The sequence below is a fragment of the Triticum urartu genome, chromosome 4 (assembly GCF_003073215.2).
Source record: "Triticum urartu cultivar G1812 chromosome 4, Tu2.1, whole genome shotgun sequence".
NCBI lineage: Eukaryota > Viridiplantae > Streptophyta > Magnoliopsida > Poales > Poaceae > Triticum > Triticum urartu.
Window position 1 is genome coordinate 277,962,373 of NC_053025.1, and position 7,437 is coordinate 277,969,809.

Sequence of the window (7,437 nt, forward strand, 5' to 3'; positions counted from 1 at the left end):
ATACGCAAGAAGAGCTATCACTTTGTGTGAACCTAAACTAACTACTGGCTGTCGCTTGGAAACCGGAAACCGGTACACCTAGGCCTGACATTCCGGCCACTCGTCGTATACTCCTAGCATAGCACTTCTTCGCCATTGATGATCTATACACCTGCATCGTCACATGAGTCGATGATATGCAACATATATAGTTGAGCAACAGAAAGAGACAGACTTGGAAAAAATAGAAGCAACATATCATAAGCATAAATAACAAAGTTCTTCGTACCCAAAATAACCTAACGAGAGTGATCTTCGCTAGTCGAGAAGGACGGTTTAATTACATCACAAATAAAGTTTCTTTGTGCATAATTCAAAGTTTCTTCATACAGATAGTATGGACTAAACGGACACATTGTCATATATCGACAATCACTCCATGTCGTGCCATCCATCCAAGTCAGGGAGAGAGTCCCCGAGCTTAGTGAAAGGCTTCAGGTTGAGATGTTGAGCGGCTACGCGTGTTCGGACGTCTTCCCGCGACATTTGTCCTTCTTCGTAGAACGTCCCTGTTTTTCCGACGACCTCCTTCATGATGATTTGGGTAAGTTCACGCTGGATGTGATAGAACTCATCTCGAAGTCGATGATCCTCGATATCTCCTAAGTTCTTTGCCCATTGTAGAATATGGGCATCGTCGGATGTAGGTGACATGCGAAGGTTCTGGTGATCCCGTCTGTACTCCAGCATGTGGTGTAGGACATAGAATCCATCATTAAGAGAATCACTCGGTTGCTAGATGCAGCAGAAGTCGGTCTTACGGCCGAAGGCGGGCCTGACGTCCCTTTTCTTCTTCTCCTTGACCTCACCGCCCCGTGCGCCGTAGTAAAACATAGCACTGTCGAGAACAGACTTGATGTGGGTGTAATCCTTTTTGTTAATGTTCTTCAACGAGTTCAAGTAAAGAGCGTGGGAGTATCGGGGGTAGAGGATGATGAGGACGGCGCGCCCGCCACTGCGCAAAATAAGTAAACCTCAAATTAATTAGCCTCCACCGTGCAAATGAATGATTGAAATCAAAGGAAGGATATCCGTGTGGATGACTTACATGGGATGATAAGGCATGAGAATCGCCTCCTTGTCCTTATTGGCGAGCATGAAATTGATGATGTATTCCCTCGCGTATTCACGGTGCTTTGCGTAGATTCCCAAGAAGGCCTCGTGCATGAAGTACGGGCCAGCGACACGGATATGAGGTATCTGCTCAACCCCGATGAGGTAGTTCACGTGCAAAGCATAAAGGCGGACAAATGCAAAATCCAGCTTCTTCTAGTGAAACATGTCGAAGATGTAATCGAATGAAGGAAGAACTTCTCCGCGGGGAATGTGTCAACGTACGACAATCCCCGCGGCACGTTAACCACGTAGAGTGGGTATCCTGGATTTTTTCAGGCGATGAGGCCTTTCTCTATCCGCAGCACATCATCATGAAGTCTCCTTAAATCGCCGAACCTAGCCCCTAGCGCTGCTTCAGGTGGGATTGGTTGACTGGGGATATGCCATTTTGCCGCACTGAGGATATCTATACGGTCTTGAACCCGGGGCTGCTGAGGCAGTTGGATCATAGAAGCAGCTTTTTTGCCTTTCCTTGGTCTCTTCCTAGACTTCTTTACTACTGGAAGGTTGTCCATAATACGTTCAGACTCCGTAGGCGGCAATTCAGGCACCGACTCATGACGCTCAAACCCTAAAGTAGGCGCCACTATTGACATATTGTTGAGTGTCATCCTCATCCTCATCCTCATCTATGGCGACGTCACCAGCGACTAATGGAGTAGGCGAGGTGTTGATGTTCATACCTAACTGCATGCTCGTGGCTGTGCTCCCGGCCGCCTCCAGACGAAGCAGACTCTTTGGCCACAACAGGACCCACCCATTGCAACAATCACCAAGCCGCCGCGGGGTCTCGTCATCATCCCCCACTGGTACCAGAGGAGTCAAATTCTCGTGGCCCGGTTTGACACTGGCCACGGAAACCTTGAAGACTTCCGGGGGGATCGGCCGGCTATGGAACAATGGTTCCTTTGGCTCCATTACCGTCGCCTTCCCCACGTCCACCTTCTGGTCGCCGATAGTGTACAATATGGTGCACGGGGTTTCGTCAGCCTGCAAAGAAAAGTCTGCGACGTGAGACATCCGAAAGGCAACGAAAACGGGAGATTATACATTTATTAAAGGGGGCGGTGTGACAGATGCCGTGAGGGCGTCGAGCTCAGCCAAACACGAAGCACCGCCGAGCAATTCTAGTGTCGGAGCTAGTGCAGGAGCAGGTGCAGGAGCCGGTGCAGGAGCCGGTGCGGGAGCACGTGCAGCTGCAGGTGCTGGTGCAATGCTAGTCGAGCTGCTCCTGAGGAAGTCAACAAGGGGAAAGGCCGCTGCATTTTTTTCTAGATTTTGCCTGCGCCAATTGAAAACGGCCGGAACAAAGGTATTAGACATATCTACAAGCACCTGTTTTGCGGCAGCAATCGTTGTTGTGACTGTCTCAGATGATTTCTTTTCAACCGCAATCTCAACCTTCTTGTCTATGTTTTATTCAGTTAACCTCCGTCTATCCTTTCTCTCCTCCGTGGTCTCACAGTAGTACTTCTTCCACGTGGTGCCATCTCCAACACCGTGCACGCGTCCATACGACGGTCGAGTCTCCACCGGGAGTCTTTTCAATATGTTCAACGCCCGGTTGAATGGAGTGTCCCACTTGGGCCTCGCCAATGCCTCAGACAACAAGTCGCTTTCGTCTGCAATCCTGTGTTGCTCTGTCTGCAAAAGGCACAAGGATCGTTTACAAATATGACTAACATGCAGTCGAATTGATCAGAAACTAAAATTACCAGTAGTCTCATGACCGTCGTGACCGCGTTCTTCTCGAAAACCTTCTTCACTGGGTCCGATAGGTGCCGGGCCCTGAGGACGTCACGCTCCTGCGAGACGGTGAACTCCGCCAAGGGGTCTGGGATGCCCAGACTCGCGGCTTCCGTGTCCTCCTTGGCCCATATGGACCTCTTCTGTCCGTAACCACGGCTTCCGAGGTGGTGGCACCCAATGTTCTTCTATTGAAGCCCCTTCATGCACTTCAACTTTTTTTGGTAGCTTCGGCCTCACAAGCCGCCTTGAATTTTTCAAAGTGCTCTGCTGTGATTGTCGGATTATCCTTTACAATCTCAGAGTAGGGTTCCTTTTCGTTGACGACCCGATATTTCACCCTTGCTTTCCAAGCGGCCAACGTGTCGGTAAACTTGCTCATGGCGTGTTTGTTTATCTCCTTCATTGCCGGGTCCTTATCTGGATCTTTATAATCCTTTTCATTCCGGCCCGGGAACAAGAATATCTGGTGCATCTTCTTTAGGAGGGAGGGCCTCATATTATCTATCTCGTTTAGTTTCTCATCGTTGATGGTGGCGGTTGTCCGTATGATGCGGCCTATTTGATAGTCGTAGCACGCGAGCACTTCCTCGGGCCTGTTTGGCTCAAAATTTTCGTCGTCCACCTCCGTGACCACCAGTCTAGTAGTCATGAGCTTGTTAGGAAGCAGTCGCCTCTTTGCTTTCGTTTCTTTATCAGCTCTTCTCGTCTCGGCGCCGGTCTCAGTCTCAGCGCCGGTCTCGATGCCGATCTCAGTCTCAGCGCCGGTCTCGATGCCGGTCTCAGTTTCAGTGCCGGTCTCGATGTCGGTCTCAGTCTTCGATGTGACAGGTGGACCCAGCAACATCAACTGTTGATCGTCGCCTTCCCTCAAAAATTCCTCTGCCGCCAGGTACACGTTGTCGCGGTCACCAGAACCTTGTCCTTCATCGTTGCTAGTCATGTTTCCTACGATTAAATCTTGTTAATTAATTCTAGACCAATAAAATGAATAATGACATAAAAAAGGCCTATGCTTTGCAGGAATTTTGACTCCTTCCCGGGGCAGCAAATCGCGGGCACTCGATATGTCCTAGTTTGTAGCACAAGTCATGCCAAAATTCACGGAAAATTTTGGCATGACCTTGCTAAAAAGTGGACAAATCGAGCACCTAAAATTTGCCGGAACAAAAATGAATCAACATTCCGGCAAAACATAGGCCACCCGCGCTTCATTCCCTGGAAACAACAAAAGGCCACATGGGCACAATCGAACCACACTTCAATGAAAAGATATAACATGACTAACCGGGCCACAATCGAACCACACTTCCCTGGAAACAACAATAAAAGTCTAGGAAGGATCATGTTTAAAATAAAACTTGCCTAAGTTCTTTTCCTAGAAAATAGTGGACTTTTCAAAAATCAAAAACCTTTGCAAAATGACCTCACTAAACACTTCTCTACCTAGGAGAGAACCCAAATTCTGTTCTAGCTATTCCTCTCTCTCTCTCTCACACACACATTATTTTGTCTAACGCTTCTCTGCCTAGGACAGAACCCAATTAAGTTGCAAAGGAACTCCATTTCTCTAACCCTTCCCACCTAATGCTCTAAAATAAATTTTTCCTCTAACCTAGCGAACCTAGTTAACCTAGCTTGTTAACCTAACGAACCTAATTAGCCTAGCTATTTAACCTAGTTAGTTAACCTAGTTTACCTAGATAATTAACCTAATTAAACTAGTTAACCTAACCAGTTCTCTGTCAAAGACCTAACTAAATTTTTGCACTAACCTAGATAATTAACATAATTAAACTCGTTAACCTAGCTAGCTGTCCAATGTTTGTGCTATGCATGAGAGAGAGAGGAGGGGTGGGGGCTTACAGAGGATGGCTCCGGTCGTGGTCAGGGAGGCAGTGGTGGCGAGGGAGGCAGGGGCGTCTCCGGTGACGGTGAGAGAGGCAGTTATGGCGAGGGAGGCAGGGCGTCGATTGTGGCTCCGCTGGCGCTGAGGGCGGCTCCGGTGGCGTTGATGAGGCCGCGCGGCTCCGGTGGCATCGACGGCGCGCGGCTCTGGTGGCTCCGGGGGCGTTGACGTCGGCAGGAGACGGCGGCGAAGTAGGGCGACAGTGAATTGGGGAGACGGCAACGAAGTGGGGCGAGAGATTTGGGGGAGAAGTGGTGGCCGGGGAGGAAACCGCTTTTGGGTTAAGTCAAAGGTAGCGGTAGCGCGTTTCTGTAAAAGCGCTATAGCTAAGTTACCTATAGCGCTTTTCAGTAAACGCTCTATAGCTATAGCTATGTATTTTCCTTTCCTTATTTCCTTTTCTCTTTCTACAACGGGGGTCTAAACAAGCTCTACTGCTAAGTTATCTATAGCGCCTCTGATGAACAGACGCTACTGCTATTCCTTTCTCCTTTTTCATTTTTTCATTTATTTTTCTTTACATTTTTTCCCTTTCTCTTTTTTTATTTCTTTCATTTTCATTTACTTTTCTATTTGTTTTTCATTTAATTTTCTTTTCATTAACAATAGCGCATTTCATAGTAAACGCGCTGCTAAAATAAACATAGCGGTAGTGCTCTTTCTAGAAGACCGCTACTACTATATGTAGCCTGTCGGCTTAGTAGTGAGAATTTTAGTAGTAGAGCTTTTAAAAGGAGACGCGCTACTGCTACATTTGTGTCTATAGCGCGTTTATCTAGCACGCGTTACTACTATTTAGCAGTAGCACCCTTTTTTAGCAAGTGCTACTACTAAAGTTCTGCGTATAAGGTTTTCCTTAGTAGTGTTGTATTGCCGCGCAAAACTCTTCTCTTTTTCTCTACATGTTCAGCATGACTCTGTACAATATCTGACATGCATACAAAAAATATAGTGAGATTATGTAAGGAGAGCATGCAGAAATCTAGAGTAATGGTGACAACCAGTGGATGGATCCAAAAATAATGATAGAAGGCTAATGATTACTTTAATTTAGTAAAAAACAGATGATGATGATAGCTTTACTATTTGTTTCCCACCCAAGATGAACAACATAGGTATACCCTAGGTGAACCAGATATTAGAAAGAGATACTATTCATTGCTGCCTCGATATGTACCCCACAACTAATTTAGAACTCAAGTTTGAACATCAATTTGGACCAGACTTGGAGTCTAAGAGGTGAACAGGACAATAAAGTAGCAGGTAATATTAAGCAATGCATAACGTAAGCAGAAACAAAAGAGTGCGACCTCTCTTGTGGACTCGTGTAATCCTCAGGTTCATCTGCTGAGTCGATGATGGTGATGTCATTGCGGTGGGTGCCGGCGGCAGGGAAGGAGATCTGAGGCAGCGAAAGACGGTCAGGAGTCATGATGTCTGGTTTGGTGGATGCTTCTGCCGATGGAGCAGCTCAGGTGAGGTGGACGACGTCGCAGCAGGAGCAGGACAAACCACACAAAGTTTTCTTCGGCACCTACCTGTAACTGAAGTAATTCTATAAGGGCTCATTTGGCTTGCATGATTCTAAAAACACATGGATAGGAGGAAAAACATCGAAATAGGATAGGAATGCACATGGGAAATAGAGCATTTGTGAACACGGTATTTTTGTCAACTTGGTTGTTTGGTTCACAGGAAAAGGAGGAGTAGAGGAATGCAAAGAAACATGGCCAAAATAAAGTGAAACCATATGAAAGCATGTACAGTTAGAATGTTATTCTGCCACTAATGCACTTGGTCTTGTTTTCATCCATATGATTTTGAAAAGTAGGTCCAGGTGGATGTTTTGCTCCATTCCTTTCAACAAAATGCATGAATAATTGAATAGTATAGTGCCATAGGAAAATTTCCTATTGCTATATTTTTCCGTTGAACCACAATAGGCCTAATGGATCGACATGAACGTAGAGTAATAAGTGATGCGACAAGTGTACAACCTCTTTGCCGTAGCCGTGTCGACCTTAGCATCATTGGGGTGGTCTCTTAAGAAGTTGAGGCAGAGGTGGCTATCGGAGGTGTGGAGGAAGATCTGAGGAATCTGTAGACGGCGTCCAGGGCACTGCTCTGTTGTGATGGATCGTTCCATCCTTGGAGCAGCTCCAGTGAGCCGTAAGACATCAAGACTGAAGCAGCACAAGACAGACATCATTAATCTCAAGTGGGATTCTAATAGCATCTCCAATAGATGATGTAAAATGCATTACCAAAAACTGATAGATGTAAAATTTACTGTGGACTCTGAACTTAACTGTCGAAACTGAAATTTACTGTGGAAAAATCTGAATGTTACTGTCGAAACTGAACGCAATGGTAGAAGAGAGGCAGTTCACATGGGATAGTTTAGGGAGGGCCTGCAGTTCGTCTTCAACCTCCATCCCCTGAGCCGTCAGCCACCAGCGGCCGAACCGCACGCCGCCTCGCCGCCCCAAAATAACTACCCACCGCCGCCTCGCCGCTCCGAAATAACTCCCCACCGCCGGTTCGCCGGCACCTCGCCGCCCTGAAATAACTCCCCACCGTCAGTACGCTGCCGCCCCGGCCAGCCCTCTAGCCCACCCCCCCCCGCG